This window comes from Castor canadensis, chromosome 5 (assembly GCF_047511655.1).
Source record: "Castor canadensis chromosome 5, mCasCan1.hap1v2, whole genome shotgun sequence".
In the NCBI taxonomy this organism is placed as follows: domain Eukaryota; kingdom Metazoa; phylum Chordata; class Mammalia; order Rodentia; family Castoridae; genus Castor; species Castor canadensis.
Window position 1 is genome coordinate 106,171,200 of NC_133390.1, and position 18,122 is coordinate 106,189,321.

General features: G+C 35.0%; 1 pseudogene; it reads left to right on the forward strand.

Annotated features, from left to right (window-relative positions):
- Window positions 1-7,264: 7,264 nt before the first annotated feature.
- On the forward strand, window positions 7,265-8,112 carry LOC109703211 (elongation factor 1-alpha 1 pseudogene; annotated as a pseudogene).
- The last annotated feature ends 10,010 nt before the right edge of the window (window positions 8,113-18,122 follow it).

Here is an 18,122-nt window from a genome sequence, read left to right on the forward strand (position 1 = left end):
GAAAATTCCCTCTGTTGTCCACATAGATTGGCTATTGTGAATAGTGCTGCTGTGAATATTAGCGTATAGGTGTTTCTATTTTATCCTGACTTATGTTCCTTTGGGTAGATACCCAGGAGCAGTATCACTGGATCATATGGCAGCTCTCTCTTTAGGTTTTTGAGGAATCTCCATACTGCTTTCCATAATGGTTATTCTAATTGCATTCCTTCAAAGTGTAAGGGTTCTTGTTTCATTGCATTCTCACCAGCATATGTTGTTGTACTGCCCTTGAATATGGCCATTCTAACAGGGGTGAGAAGATATCTAAATGTTGTTTCAAGTTGCATCTCTTTTTTTCCAGGGAGATTGAATATTTCTTCATGTCTTTACTGGCTATTTATACCTCTTCCTTTGTGAATTTCCCATTTAATTCACGTGCCCATTTCTTCATTAGGCTGTTGATTCTTTGGGGGTTGAATTTTTTGAGTTCCCTGTAGACTCTAGATAGTAGTCCCTTATCAGATAAACAGCAAATGAAGATTTTCTAATTCTGTGAGCAGTCTCTTGAGTCTAGTGCCTGTTTCTTTTGCAGTACACAAGCTTTTTAGTTTGATAAAGTCAAACTAAAAAGTCATTCTTTCTCTTAGATGTTGAATCTTTTGAGTTTGCTTTGGAAGTTATTCCCTATGCCTATATGTTGCAGTATATTCCCTTCTATTTCCAGTAGATGTTTCAAAGTTTCAGGCCTTATATTAAGGTCTTTGATCCACATTTTTTTCCAGAAGACAAGAATCTAGTTTCAGTCTTCTACATGTGGATATTCATTTTTCCCAGCAACATTTGTTGAAGAAGCTATCTTTTCGCCATCATGTGTTTTGGGCTGTAACTGTGTGGGTTTCAGGGTCTTTTATTCTAATCCACTGGTCTTTATGTCTGATATTTGTGCAAATACTGTCCTGTTTTTATGGTTATGCCTCTGTAATATAGTTTGAAGTTGTGTATTTTTATATATCCAACATTGATTTTGCTCAGAATTACTTTGGCTAATTGAGGTATTTTGTATTTCCATATGTATTTTTTAGGATTTTTTTTCTATTGCTGTGAAGAATGTCATTAGAATTTTGATAGGGATTGCAATGAACATGTAGATTAGTTTTGTTAGTATGGCCATTTTCACAATGTTGATTCTACCAATCCATGAGCCTGGGATATCTTTCCATCTTCTGGTTTCTTCTTTGATGTCTCTCTTCAGTGACATAGTTTTCAATGAAAAGTTCTTTATTAAATATATCCCAAGATATTTTTGAGGCTATTATAATTGGTACTGATGCACTGATTTCTTTCTCAGTCTGTTCATTTCTGCTATATTGGAAGGCTACTGATTTCTGTATATTAATTTTGTACCCTTCCACTTTGCCAAAAGAGTTTATGATTTCTACAAGGTTTTTCAGTGGAGTTTTTAGGGTCTTTTAAATATAGGCTCATGTCATCTGCAAATAGGGACAGTTTTACTTCTTTTCTTATTTTAATCCCTTCTACTTCTCATTCTTGTCTAATTGCTCTGGATAGGAATTCCAAAACTTTATTGAAAAGGAATGGGGAAAGCAGTCATCCCTGTGTCATTCCTGACTTTAGCAGGTATAGTTTCAGCTGTTCTCCATTTAGTATGATGTTGGGATAGATATGTAGTATATAGCCTTTATTATGTTGAAGAACATTCCTTCTATTTCTACTTTCTTTAGAGCTGTTATCATGAAAGGGTAGCGAATTTTGTCAAAGGCCTTCTCTGCACCTTTTTAGAGGATCATGTGGTTTTTGTCCTTACTTTTGTTTATATGTTGTATTATGTTTATGGATTTACATATGTCAAACCATCTTTCATACCTGGAATGAAACTAACATGTTCATGGTTTATGATCTTTTTGATGTGTTATTGAATTCTGTTTGCAGTATTTTGTTGAGAATCATTGTATCTGTATTCATTAAAGGTATTGATCTATACTTCTCTTTTTTTTTAATCTTTAGTGGATTTTAAAATGAGTGTAATGCTGGCTTCATACAATAAGTTTGTTAGACTTCCTTCCCTTTTTATTTCTTGGAAAATTAACTTAATGTTTGGTAAATTAATTAAATGTTTGGCACAATTCATCCTTGAATCCATCAGGTCCTAGGCTCTTCTTTGTAGAGAGGCTGTTTATTACTGCTTCAATCTCATTGCTTGTTATACATTTATTTTGGTGGTTTGTATCTTCTTTGTTCAATTTTGGTTGGTTATGCATATCCAGAAATTTATCCATTTTGTCTAAATTTTCTAGTTGCTTGAATATAAGTTTTAAAAGTATTTTCTAATGATCCTCTGGATTTGATTCTTATTTGTAATTATGACCACTTTTTCATGTTTGATTTTATTAATTTGGGTCTTTCCCTCCTATTTTTTCATGGTGGCTAAGGGTTTTTCAATCTTGTTAATTTTTTTAAAGAACCAACTTTTTGTGTCATTAATTCTTTGTATAGTTTTTTTGGTCTCAATCTCATTGATTTTGGCCCTGATCTTTACTATTTCTCTCTGCCTGCTTGTTTGGGGTTTGGTTTGTTCTTGTTTTTATAGAAGCTTAAGGTACATAATAAGGTTGTTTATTTGAGAGGTCTCTGATTTTCTAATGTTGGCACTTATAGCTATAAACTTTCCCCTTGGCACAGCCTTTGCTATTTCACACAGATTCTGGTATCTTGTATTCTCATTTTCATCAGGTTGTAGAAACTTTTTGGTTTTTTTCTTATTTCTTCTCTCACCCACCAGTCATTTAGCATCTGTTGTTTGTTGTCCATGTATTTGAATACTTTATATGATTTCTTTTATTGTTGAGGTTTAGTTTTACTCTGTTGTGATTTGATGTGATACAGGAGGTATTATGTTCAATTTTCTTAAACTTGTTGAGACTTGTTTTCTGTCCTAAAATGTCTATTTTGGAAAAAGATCCATGTGATGCAGAAAAAAGTATGTATTGCATGGTAGTTGGGTGTAGTATTCTATATATGGCTATTATGCCCATTTGGTTTAATGTGTGTAGTAGTTCTGAAGATTTTTTTATTGATTTTTGCCTGGATGACTTATCTATTGGTGAAAGTGGGATATTCAGGTCTTCCACTATATACTATTCAGGGGGTATCTGTGCTCTTAGTGTTATTTTTTAATGTGTGTGTACATACATTAAGATTTTAATTTCCTCTTGATGAATTCTTCCTTTAATTAACATGATGTGAACTTCATTGTTTCTTCTGACTGATTTTAGTCTGAAGTCTACTTTGTCACATATGAGTGTAACTACTCCTGACTGTTTCAGGCATCCATTTGCTTAGTAAACTTCTTTCTACCCTTTGACACTAAGTCAGTGTTTATTTTATTCAGTGAGAAGAGTCTCTTGTGAGTAACATGTGGTTGGGTCTTATTTTTTAATCCAGTTTGCTATTATATTCCTTTTGATAGGGGCATTGAAGCCATTAACATTGACAGTTATTATTGAGTGGTGCATCTTGTTTCTAGTCATTTTTATCGCCCTGTTGGTTAATTTTTTCTTATCCTTGTTTCCTGATCAGCTTGATCAAAAGTGTTTATTCTTTCTTGCATCTTCCTCTCTCACTCTAGTTTCTTCTTCTGTGTGTAATAGTCCTTTAAGTATTTTCTGCAGTGATAGTTTGGTAGTCATGAATTCCTTTAGATTTTGCTGGTTGTGGAATGTTTTAATTTCTCCTTCAATCAGGAAAGATAGTTTTGCTGGATAGTCTAGTCTAGGTTGCATTTGTATTCTCTCAGGGCCTAAAATAATGTTCTTTCATGACTTTCTCACATTTAGAATTTGGGTTGAAAAATCTGCTGCAATTCTAATTGGTTTGCCTTTATATATGACTTGTCTTTTTTTGTTTTGCAATTTTCATTATTCTGCCTTTATTCTGTATGTTGAGTGTTTTGATTATGATGTGTCTAGGAGTGTTTCCTTTTTGGTCCTGATGGCTTGGTGTTCTGTAAGCTTCCTGCATCTGGATGATCCTCTCTTTCTCAAGGTTGGGGAAGCTTTCAGCTATTAATTTATTGAGTAGGTTATCTATGCCTTTAGTTTGTATCTCTTCTCCTTCTTCTATACCCATGATTTGTAGGTTTGGTCTTTTCATGGTGTCCTAGATGTCTTGCATATTCCATTCTTATTTTCATAGAATTTTTTCATTATCTCTTACTGTTTGATATAATTCCTTTACTTTGTCTTCTGTTTCTGACACTCTGTTTTCAACTTGCTCCACTCTGGTCACCAAGCCTTTAACTGAGTTTTTTTTGGGGGGATATTGACCTGTTTATTTTAGGTTATTTATTTTTCAGGGTTTACATATCTTTATTGATTTCCTCTTTCATATCCTACATGGTCTTCTTAATTTCATTCATCTGTTTGTATTCTCTTTGAGTTCATTTAGTTGTTCATTCATATCCTCTTTGAGATCAAATACTAGTTTTTATGTCTCTTCTTTGAGATCATTAATAATTCTATTATTTTTTAGATTTCAACATTTGATATTTCTTCCTCTCTACTGTTGTCTAGTTCCTTAGTGGTAAATTTGGCTTTTGAGGAAGAGCTGATGCCTTTATGCTTCATGTTTTTGTATTGAGATTTAAGCATCAAGGGCTATTTTTGGTTTGGGGTTCCAAACCCTTGCTCCCCCATGGTTGCTATTTTATGAAGGATTGTACAGGACTAGACAGTGGTTGATGTGTTGCCTTGTTTCTAGATGGTGGGGTAGAGGTGCTATACTACTCCCTTCTGTTTCTAATTCTCAGGTTGCTCGATTCTAACCCCGGTTCCTCTTAAGGCAAGAAGACTTAGCTATCAAAGTTGCTACAGCAATTAAACTGCAGCCTTTAAATTACAGTAATCCCTCTTAAAAATAATTCTAGCTACTGTTAAAGTATCTTGGCTGTCTATTGGAGAAAGGATGTATTTTTTTGGTCCTGAATGTCTAAAGGTTGTAGGGATTGTGATGAGATGGAGATAGAGGGAAAGCTTCAGTGTGCTATATGCAGTGAGAAGTTTACATAGCAGGAAGGGATAGCAGGTTAGGTATTAGAAGGGAATGAGTAAGAAGCAGACTGGGATGTGGTAAAGAGTCAATAGATGTTGAAATGAGTGAGAAGTAGGGGAGAACAATGTAGAAAGTTAACAGATGGACACAACAACAATGCAAAATTCATCTGGGAATTGGTTTAACCACTAACAGTATGATAGTGAAGGAGGATTGTGTGAAGATGAAGAATAAAAAAGGAAATTAAGAGCTAGGGAGAGGTTGTGATTACCATGAGGTGGAAAGAGTAAGTTAGGGAGGGTAATAAAAAGGGGAGAAGAAGAGGTTTAAGACAAAAGACTGAGATGCAGGTTATAGGGCTCTCCTATGATGATGGCCCAGAGTGGGAAGCATGGAGGATAGGGCTTGAGAGAAAATTAGGGGGAGAGAATGAGAAGCTGCTGTTAGACTACACAGCATAAGAAGATATAGGTAGACAAATATAAAATCTACATCACATTCTTAACAACAACAAACACAATATTTACTTTAAAAGACTACAATATTTCTAATGTTTTTGGTTCACTCGATTGCAGTCTGATTGAGTACCTGGCTCTGGAGTGGTGTATGATGATGGGGAGGAGGGGATGTTTGAATATCTAAGCTGGGTCTCTTGCCAGTTTGCCAGTCTCATGCCATCACTTTCTGCAGCCTTTTCTAGCTCCCCAGTATTTACAGTCTTATAGCTATGCTCAGAGTCAGGGTTTGACAGATGTCCTTACTGACAGAAGACTCCAGTGCCATCAGTTTCTTGAAGGCCTTCACTGCCAAAGTCCTCGTGTTTGCCCTCTTCAGGGAATGTCCTTGTTCAAAGATAGCCACATGAAACACATCAGCTTGCTCTCATGGAGATCCACAACTTTCCTCAGGGAGAATCACGCCAGAAACCTTACGCACCACACAAGGTTCTTTAAGTGCAGATTATCATTTTCCTTCTTTCGGTGAAAGAACTGGAACCTCTACTCTGTAAGGAGGGATCTGGGACTCTCAGGCAAGTGCAATGGGGGCTTCTGTTCACAGAGAAGTGGGTTTCCTGTCACCCCACACAGCAGCAGAGTGTGGATTTTGGAGTCCACATGCACATTGCAGCAGGCTTCCAGGTGCTGAGTAGCATTACTGGCTGCCATAGAGCAAAAAGTGATGGTATGTGCCTTCTGGTGCCCACAAAGTAATGGGGCCACTGGGCCTGATTGTGCAGGAGAGCAGGCTTCCCAGTGCTGAGTGCATTGCAGGAGTGTTTGATGAGAAAAAACAAAGCCAGCAGGTCTGTGCCTTCTAGCACCCATGGAGCAGTGGAACACTGAGCCAATTTGTGTAAGGGAGTGGGTTCCCAAGTATTTTAGAGCATGGGGTGGCAGGTCACATATCAGGGGAGTGTGTGGATCAGAGCCTCTGTGTGTGTAGGTAAGTGGGACTTACCTACAGAATGCAGTGAAGTGGAACTGTGGAGACCACAGGCACGGGGAATCAGGAGTGCTGACCTGGAAGCCATTTTTCACATAGTTAGTTGCTGCTCTCTTTGTGGGTTTGAATTGAGCATAGCTTCTCTTGGGTTATAAGACCTCATTAGTGTCCTTTGTGGTTCTCAGTGTCTTCCTTTATCAGGGTTGTTAGGCACAAGGATTGTCAACAATCTGCCATCTTGCTGTTGATCCAATTCTCATCATTTTAATTACATAAGTATCAATCTCTACGGAAACAAATGTTATTTCCCTAATACCCACATTTTTATAGACAATACTACCAGTTATATAAATAACTGCTTCTGCATTGAATCTGTGAACATGTTATTGCTAAGTTATACTTCCAAGTCAGCATACAGAAAATTTGCAAAAACCCACCTAACAACTAAGCTAAATGAAATAAAGAAGGCAGCGAAAGATGTGAAAGAAGAGCTTGCCAATTATATGGAAAGTCTCAAAAAATGGAGGAAGATTCAAAATGAAACCCTTAAAATGAAACATTCCTTAAGTCAAATAAAAAACAGCAACAACAACAACAAAACAAACAGTTGAAAGCCATTCGAGCATATTGGAACAAGTGGAAATCAAAATTTCAGAGCTCAAAGAGATAGATAGATAGATAGATAGATATTTCAAAAAGCAGAATACTTAGAAAAAAGACCTAAGAGTTGTAAAAGGAATATGCAAAAATTCTATGACACTATCAAAAAAATCAAACGTACAACCCTGACACAGTAGCATTTGTGCCAATTTCTGGTTGGAATGGTGACAAAACACTGGAGTCAAGTGCTAATATGCCTTGGTTCAAGGGATGGAAAGTCACCAGTAAAGATGACAGTTCCAGTGGAACAACCCTACTTAAGGCTTTGGATTGTATTCTACCACCAACTCGCCCAACTGACAAACCTCTCTGCCTGCCCCTTCAGGATGTCTACAAAATTGGTGGTATTGGTACTGTGCCTGTGTGCCGAGTGGAGACTGGTGTTCTCAAACCTGGCATGGTGGTCACCTTTGCTCCAGTCAATGTCACAAGTGAAGTAAAGTCTATTGAAATGCATCATGAAGCTTTGAGTGAAGCTCTTCCTGGAGACACATGGGTTTCAATGTCAAGAATGCGTCTGTCAAAGATGCTAGACGTGGTGATGTTGCTGGTGACAGCCAAAACCATCCACCAATGGCAGCAGCTGACTTCACTGCTCAGGTGATTATTCTGAACCACCCAGGACAGATCAGTGCTGGCTATGCCCCTGCACATGGTTGCCTCACAGCTCACACTGCTTTTAAGGTTGCTGAGCTGAAAGAAAAGATTGATTGACATTCTGGTAAGAAGCTGGAAGATAGCCCTAAATTCTTGAAATCCAGTGATGCTGCCATCGTTGATATGGTTCCAGCCAAGCCCATGTGTGTCAAAAGCTTCTCTGACTATTCTCCTCTGGGTCACTTTGCTGCTCATGATATAAGACAGACAGTTGCTGTGGGTGTCATCAAAGCTGTGGACAAGAAGGCTGTTGGATCTGGCAAGGTCACCAAGTCTGCCCAGAGAGCTCAGAAGGCTAAATGAATATTATCCCTAACACTCACCACCTCAGTCTTAACCAGTGGTGGAAGAATGCTCTCAGAACTGTTTGTCTCAATTGGCCACTTAAGACTGGTTAATAATCACAATGCATCATAAAACCTTCAGAAGGAAAAGAAAATGTTCTGTGGACCATTTTTTGTGTGTGTGTGCGGCAGTTTTAAGTTATTAGTTTTTAAAAATCAGTACTTTTTAAGGACAACAACTTAATTTTGAAACCCATTAAAACAAAGTTTAATGAGAAAAAAAATCAAACCTACAAATCAAGGACATCAAAGTTGAAGAGCTGCAAGTCAGAGGCATAGGAGCTGTATTCAACAAAATAACAGAAAACTTCCCAAATCTCACAAAAGAGATGTCCCTTTAGGCACAGGAGCCTCTGGGATACCAAAGAGACATTACCAAAATGGAACCTCTCTAAGGCATGTTATAGTTCAAGCAATTAGCACAGAGAACAAGAAAAGATTATTGAAGGCTGTGAGAGAGAAAAATCAAATAACATTATAAAGTTAAGCCCATCAAAATAACAGCAGTTTTGAAAAGAAACCTTAAAAGCAAAAATGGCACAGAGTAAGTATTTGTACACTAAGAGAAAGCAACTTCAATCCTAGGATACCTTATCCAGCAAAACTATTGTTCAAAATGGAAAGAGAAATAAAATCCTTCAATTAAAAATAGCAACTAAAGCCAGACATGACCTCTAAAGCAGCACTCCATAAGATACTCAAGGAAATTCTACACACAGAAGATGAAAATAATATAGCCATCAGAAGATGGGAATTATTATATCTGAAGAGAAGAATAGACAAGAAATCAGAGAGTAGCATACTTCTCAATATTAACAGCGAATATTAGCAGGCTCAACTCCCCCATCAAAAGACATTGATTGGCAAACTGGGCTAAAGAGGAGGTCCTGATGATTTGTTGTTTTACAAACAGGAACCAAACTTGGCTTAAGGCGAAAAGGTAGAAAAAGATTTACCAAGGTAATGGTCCTCAAAAGTAAGCAGGAGTAGCTATAGTTATATAAAAAAAAATAGACTTCAAACCTAAATTAGTCAGAAGAGACAAAGAAGGTCACATCATATTAATAAAAGAGAAATAACAATTGTTAATTTATATGCACTGAGTATCTGTATAATTGACTTCATTAAATATATACTACTGGACTTAAAAACACAGATAGACCCCAATGCAATGATAGTGGGAAACTTTAATACTCCTCTATCACCAATAGATTGGTCATCCAGACATAAATAAAAAATCTCTAGAATTGAATGACATCATAGATCACATGGAATTTACAGATTATTACTTCATGCATCAGCACAATATACATTCTTTTCATTGACCCTTCGAACTTCCTCCAAAATAGATATTTTGAGATAGATCACAAAGCAAGTAATAACAAAGAAAAGAAAATTGAAATAATTCCCTGCATACTGTTGACCACAATGGAATAAATCTAGAACTCAACAACAAAAGAAATAGCAGAAAATACTCAAAGTATGAAAGACTGAACAGCAAGTTGTTACATTATCAGTGGTCATCAAAGAAATAAAGGAGGAAATCAAAAAGTACCTGGAATACAATGAAAGGGAAAGCATAACCTACCAGAACCTATGGGACACAGTAAAGGCAGTCCTAAGGGGAAATATTATAGCCACGAATCCATATATTAAAAACACAGGAAGACCTCAATTAAACATCCTAATTCTCCACGTCAAACTCCTAGAAAAAAAGAACAAGATAAACCAAAAGTAGTAGAAAGAGAGAAATAATAAAAATAATAACCAGAATCAATGAAATAGAGAATAAGAAAAGAAAAACAACCATACAAGGAACCAAAAAACCAAAAAGCTCTTATAAGTAAGATTGATAAACCCCAAGGAAATTTAACCTGAGAAGGGAAAGACCCACATTAATAAAATTAGATACAAAAGTGATGTGATCACATCAAACACCAAGGAAATGCAGGGAATTATTAGAGGTTGCTTGAAAAGCATTATTTAAGTGATTTGGAAAATCTAGAAGAAATGGACACATTTCTAAACATATATGATCATTTAAAAAATAGAGCCAAGAGAATGTACATCAACTAAATAGATATGTAATAAGCAATGAAATTGAAGCAGTAATAGAGTCTCCAGGAGCTGATAGATTCACTGAAGAATTCTATCAGACTTTTAAAGAAATAATACCTCAAATTTTTCCATGAAATAGAAAGGCAAGGAACACTGCCAAAATCAACCTATGAAGCCAGTATTATACATTTTTCCAAAATGGACAAAGACAAAACAAAAAAGGGAATTATGGGACAATGTCATCAATGAACTTAGATGCAAAAATTCTCAATGAAATATTGGCAAACCAAATTCAACAATATGTCAAAAAGATCATGCACCATGATCAAGTTGGTTTCATCCTAGAGTTGCAAGGATGATTCAACATACACAAATCATTAGACACAATACAACATGTTAAAAGAAGCAAAGACAAAAACAACACAATCATCTCAATAGAGGCAGAAAAAGCCTTTGACAAAATTCAACTTCCTTTCATGATAAAAGCTCTGATGAATCTAGGAATAGACAGAATGCATGTTAAAAAATAAAGATGATATACAACACGTCTATAGCCAACATCATACTACATGAGGAAAAACTGAAACCATTTCCTCAAAATCTGGAACAAGGGGGTCCAGTCTCTCCACTCTTATTCAACATTGTCTTGTAATTCCAATCTAAACCAATAAGAGAGGAAGAAGAAATAAAAGGAATTGAGATAGGAAAGGAAGAAGTCAAGCTATCCCTATTTGCAGATTATATAATCTTATACCTAAAAGACCCAAAAAAACTCCACAAAAATATTCCTAGACATCATAAGCACTTTCAGCAAAGTGGCAGGATAGAAAATCAATTTATACAAATCGGTAATCTTTCTATATGTCAATAATGAACAGCTGAGAAGGAATATAGGAAAACAATTCCATTTACAATACCTTCAAAATATTTTGGAAATAAACTTAACAAAGGAAGTGAAAGGTCTCTACAATTAAAGCTATAAACCATTGAAAAAAGAAAATAAAGACTACAGTAGATGGAGAGATCTTCCATGATTGTGGACAGGCAGAATCAATATTGTGAAAATGGCTATATTACCAAAGCAATCTAAATGTTCAATGTAATCCCTATCAAGTCCCAATGACATTCTTCACAAAGATAGAAAAATCAATCCCAAAATTCATGTGGAAACACAAAAGATCTTGAAAGCCAAGGCAATACTAAGCAAAAACAACAACACTGGAGCTATCAAAATTCCTGACTTCAAACTATACTACAGAGCCATAGCTAGCAATAACAACACCATGAAAATGGCACAAAAACAGGCATGAAGATGAACGAAGCAGAATAAAAGATGCAGATATGAATCCATGCAGCTTTGTTAACCTGATTTTTGACAAAGGCACCAAAAATATATGGAGAAAAGACAGCATCTTCAACAAATGTGGCTGGGAAAACTGGCTATGTGCATGTGGAAAACTGAAACTAGATCCATGTCTGTCACCCTGTACAAGTATCAACTCAAAGTGGATTAAGGACCTTAATACAAAACCTGAAACTTTGAAACAACTTCAGGAAGTAACAGGAAAATCACTGGAACATATATGCATAGGGGAAGACTTCCTAAATAAAACCCTGTCTCAGCAAATAAAATAAAGGATGAACAAAAGGGAATACATCAAACTAAAAAGCTTCTGTACAGGAGTCACCAGACTTAAGAGACTGCTCAGAGAGTGGGAGAAAATCTTTTTTAGCTATTCATCTGATAAGGGACTAATATCTTGAATTTACAGGTAACTTAAATTCAACCCCCTAAGAATCAAAAACCCACTGAGGAAATGGGCACATGAATTGAATAGGGAATTTTCAAAGGAATAGGTACAAATGGCTGATAAATACATGAAGAAGTGCTCAACTTCCCTAGCCATAAAAGAAATGAAAATCAAAATTGCACTAAGATTTCATCTTACCTCAGGTAGACTGGCTATCATCAGGAACACAAATAACAATAAATGTTGGTAAGGATGTGATGAAACAGGAACCCTTATAGACTTATGTTGGGAATGTAAATTAGTACAACCATTGTGGAAAGCAGTATAGAGATTCTTTAAAAAACTGAAAAGAGAACTGCCATATGATCAAGTGATACTGCTCCTGGGCACATATCTGAAGGAATTTAAGTCAGGATACAATAGAGACATTTGCACAGAGATGTTTATTGTAGCACTGTTCACAATAACCAAGCAATGGAAACAACCCACATCCTGTAAAATTGATGAATTGAGTAAGAAAATGTGATATCTATATACAACGATGTTTTATTCAGTCATAAGGAAAAATGAAACCACGTGGTGTGAAAGCAAATTGATGCAATTGGAAGACATCATATTAAGTGAAGAAAACCAGGTTTAAAAAGACAAAGACCATATGTGGGAGATAGATCCAAAACACAAACATATACACAAAAAAGAAACATGATTATAAACAAATGTATATGCAAGGTACGTTTGTAATAGGGAAATAATCTATGGAATTCAGAGTAGTGGAAGAAAAAGAAAATGAGTCAACAATATCAAAATGTTTTATACCTGTGCAAGAAGAGAATATAATGATATGCACTGAAAGCTCTTCAATAATGGGGGTGGAGGGACAGAGTAAGGGAGAGTAATGGAAAGTTTGAACAGACCGAAGTTAAGAATACTAACAGAGGGGATACTTTGACAAACCCCTTTGAACATTGACTCATCAGGTTTTTAAGGAACCTCCATATTGCTTTCTACAGTGCTTGTACTAATTTACATTCCCACCAATAGTACATAAGCGTTCCTTTATCTCTGCATCCTTGAAAACAGTTGTTCATGTTCTTGATAACCATTTTAACAGGAGTGAGGTGGAATCTTTGTGTGGTTGTGGTTTACACTTCCTTTATTGTCAGGGACATTGACCATTTCTTCATGTGTTTTTTGCGATTTATACTTCTTCCATTAAAAAATTTCTGTTCCGCTTGTGTCCCCATGTTTCCACTGGGTCATTGATTCTTTCAGAGTTTGATTTTTTGAGCTCCCTGTAAATTCTCATTATTAATTCCAGATGTTTAACTAGGAAAGATTCTCCCATTCTATGGGCTTCCTCTTCAGTTTGGTGACAATTTCGTTTGCTTTGTAGAAGCTTTTTAGTTTCATATAGTCCCATTTGTCAAACCTTTCTCTTACTTGCTAAGCAATTTGAATTCTATTCAGGAAGATATTGCTTATACCTATAAGTTCCGGTGTATTCTCTGCTCTTTCCTGCACTACCTTCAAAGGTTCAGGTAGTATATTAAGGTCTTTAATCCACTTTGAGTTGATATTTGTACAGGATAAAAGACATGGATCTAGTTTCAGTTTTCTGCATGCAGATATTCTGTTTTCTCAGCAACATATTTAAATTAAGTAGTTCATATTTGCATTTAAAAAATTTGTTGTAACTTACATAAAGTAAATGTTACACTATTGACATGATGTGATACTTACAACATTTTGTTTGATATCTTTAGAAAAACTAACCTGTTTTTGAATGTTAGGATAAGTAATAATATTTAAACAGATGTTCAAACACACACTAATGTGGCCACAACATAGTGATTAAATCTTATTAAATGAGAATATTCTACATATCTGCCTTGTCAAATATGATAATATAAAATCTAAACAGGTCTGATTGCTACCTTTTGAACAAAAACTTGAATAGTGTGCAGTCACACTTAACTGAGTCATAAATATTGAGGAGGACAGTATATATAAATTATTCAGACTTTCATTTTAATATTTTTCTAAAATTAAATTCCTCACATTTACTCTTTAGTGGAACATTTTAAAAACCATGTAAAGATAAATGCAATCATAGGCTTATCCATTACCGGGCAGCACAACGGAGTTGGATGATGTTATGGTCTCCTTCATGGTTTAACAGAAAAGAAATAGCTATAAGGAAATTTAACAACTTTCAAATACTAGATTTCTATCTTATACTATCATTTATCAATTCTATAACTCTCTGTTTTCATGCTCTTCTTTTTTTCCCTCCATTCCACCTCCTTAGCTTAATATTCTTTCTTTCTTTAAATATTTTTAAACACCTTATTTTTTCTCAAGTATTGCTGGGGTTAACAAAGAAAAATAAAACATAGTAAAATACTTCCAAAAATGTTTAAAAATATTTGTGAAAAATATAAATGCATATCAACATTTTGACTCATCAATATCATTTCCAAGAATATTTTCCACAAGTATTACAAAAACTTCTATATCACAAAAATTTTTGCAGCTTGTTTTTAGACATAGAGTGCCATATATTGAACATGATTGTCAATTCCTTAACATAATCTTCTTGAGAAGTGAAAGTCTTTTTTGTCTCTCCATGAATGTGGACTGGCCTCATCATGTGACTGATGTAAGCAATAAATTATGATGCCATCATACTTTGAGGATAGCCTTTAAAAAGACTGGAAGCATCCACCTGGGTATCATGGAGCTCTGAGCTGCTTTATAAGAAAGTATGATAATAGTGTACTATGCAGAAGGTATCATGTGCAAAAGTCATGAGACCACTAGGAGAAAGAATGGTCAGTTCACCTAGTGCTGCAGTTCGCCAAGGACCCAGAAATGTGAGTACATCCACCCTGTGTTATCCAGCAATCACCTAAAAATTACAAAGTGACACCATTGTATTCAATCGAGAGCAGAAATATCATGCTGCTGGGTGGTATGAATATTTATCTGAAAGATGATTAAAGATGATAAAATGGTAGCTATTTTAACCAATAAGCTTCAGGATAGTTGGAGATAACTGAAAAATCTGGAAAAAAGTGTCTATAATAAAATTATAAGTTTCTGTAGAACTAGGATGAAGAATGAGTCAAGTTTTCTACTTTATGTTTTTCGTTTTTTTTCTGTGCTGGGTTCTCACACATGGTAGAAAATACTCCATCCATAAACCACACCACCAACTTTAATAAGCTCTTATCACCAAATATGGGATTATTCATGACAATTTAAGTGCAATGGTGAGTTATGGAATATTGTCTTTCTTCTGAAGTAAAATTAAATGCAAATTGAGCTACAAAATATTATCTACATCATATTCATGCCTGTCATTATGTCTTATCAATTTATATGTTATAGCCTTGTTGTTAAATGAACAGAATACCTTGAAAAGGACCTCACCTCAAAAAAACTAGCACCAGAGCTAAACTTTGGAGGGAACAAGATATATGTAGTCTGGAACTTGTTATCAATTGAAAGAAAATCCCACAACAAAGATGATAATAGTATCCTGACTTCCTTAATCACATACCACTTAGTACATTAACATTCCATAGATGTAAGAACTTTAATACTTGTCCTTGTCTTTAGTGTGCTTTTTAGAATGTTAGAATGATCAGTAAGTTAATATTGAGTGACTTCGCAAAATTCTTTTGGAATCTGAGAGTAAATTCCTTGCTGAGAAGATTTGGCCTTAAAAGAGCTGTACAAATTCTGAACATCAGGTTTGCATTTCCACTCATCCTCTATATCCCATACAGCATGTATAATGAAAGATGATTACACAGTAACTGGCAACACAGCTGGGGGGTACACTCTGAATAAGATTTTTGTTCTCTTTTCATTTCAAAACAGCTTTTATTTCCATGATATCTTGCATAGAGCAGATGGTCTCAAAAGTTAAATTTGACCATGAATACTGCATTAACTGTCATGTTACTAGGGAAGGAAGATTGTAAACAAGAAGTACATCCTTTTAAAATGCTTTGTTCATTTTACTTTTATATTATATGTATGTGTTTTCATTTAGTGAAAAAAACTATTTAGCAAATATGGTTTATTTCTGTTTTATAACTGAGTATTGCTTCATTTTATTTCTGGTCATTCAAATTCAAGCAAGTATGTGTCTCAAGAGACATTAATATGCAATAGGGCTTTATAATCATATCACCAATACAGAAAAAGAAAAGAAAAAGTTTTTCTTGTTTTCCAACTAAAGGATCAATATAAGCAGATGTTCTTTTCTTCAGTTGCCAAGAAAATTAGCACTTTTGTAGGAGGGAAGACGCAGGGCTGAAATATCCTCTAAACATTGAAAAACTAGTTCTCAGCATGGCAGTGAGTTATGAGAAGGCAAATACTTTGAAATGGGACTCACAAAAAATTATCCAGTACAGCTCAGTTTTTAAAGTTGTCTATGGTACTGATGCTGCCAGCCATCACTTAAGCATTGAGAGATAATGTTCTGTTTCCCACTACTTGATCTTATTTATATTGAGGGTTATAGGGGCAAAATGAGGAACAATTTGTGGAAGACTTAGAAAATTTCAAAATGAAGCAAATAAAGAAGACTTATTGCATCTAATAATTTAAACTTTTAGTTTGCCTTAGCAATTAGAATACAATTGTATTGTTTTTTCTGTTGCCATCTTTTCTTTATCCATTGACCCTTCTCCAGATTGGTCGTGTGGAGGAGAAGCCTGTCTTAGCAGCAGTAAGAAGTTAAAGCAGGATCCTGGCTGCTGGGTTCTACAGATGTCCTTTGGAAAGTTTTGTTATTTGTGCTTCTTCAAAAGAGTCCCCAAATCCTCTAAATATAGTGTTTCCTGATTCATGAGCTAGAGAAAACCATGGCACTTGAGTACAAAAATAATCTTAATGTTTTATTTTTCCTTTGTTTGTCTTTTAACAAGAGAAAGCAATAAAGAGATTAATCCCAAATAACTTTACGTCTATAGCAAGCTGTCTCCCAATGTTAACTGCAATGTGGACTGATGAATAAAAGAAAATGAGATCCATTGCTGCTACTCAGTATTGTCATGTCTAATTTGTGCAGGAGTACTCAACAGTTCCAACACAAGACAGGCTGTGCAATACTGAACTCTCGAGAAAAAAATAGTATTACTTCAACATTGTACATTATATTCTACCAAATTCCCACTAAAGTATTCAGCTTTGGCTAGCACAGAATTGCTTAATATTAGCTGTCCTGTTTTAACCTAACAGCTGTATACTAACAATCATTATTATTTTATTTTTTAACCTATAAAATCCCATTCAATCACATATTCTTTTTGTCAACATTACAATACATTGAACGTCTAACACACTCTAGAAATTATGCTGTGCACGATAAATACACAAATTCCTAAATGTCCTTCCCTTGATAGAATTCATTATCTAACAGAGGAAAGAGATCATAAAGTTAAACATAATACAATGTGAAAAGTGCTCATCCTGTGTTATAACCAAAGTAATATCAGAGAACAGAATAGGAAATTTTTAAATAGATAATAGAGGGAAAAGAGTAGTACAATGTGGACAAGTCACTGCAGCAGCAAGGGCATTCAAGGTTAAAGAAAAAAATGTAAACTAATACAATAAAAAAGTGCATGAAGGGATAGGAAAAATGAGTGGAAAAACTGGAGTCAGTTAAGTGTTCCATGTCAGAGATTTTTGCCATTATGCATATGTTAACAGGGAGTTACAAAAGGTTGACAGGAATTAATAAGCTGTATGGTTAAAACCAACACTTTTGAATTTATAATTCTTAGTTATTATACTATTAATGAAATAAATGGTAATGCAAATAAAAATGTAACTATATTCTAATTATTTAAACGAACTGATGTATTAGTAAAATTGTGTTCTCTATATTTTGATTAAAGCTATTAAAAATGCATTAAAGCTATACTGACAAATGCAATACAAAAAAAGGAAGAAAAGAGCATCTAATGAATAAAATTAAATCTTTAGGATTCAGGAAGTTTCCAAATTATTAAACCCCAAGAAAGAAGAGTGAAAGGTGAGAAGTGACCTTTCTTCTGGAATTTATAGTGTCACTGCTTTAACACCGTATTCCCTCCTAACCCAGACTCATATCTAGCTTCAATATAATATTCATTTATGA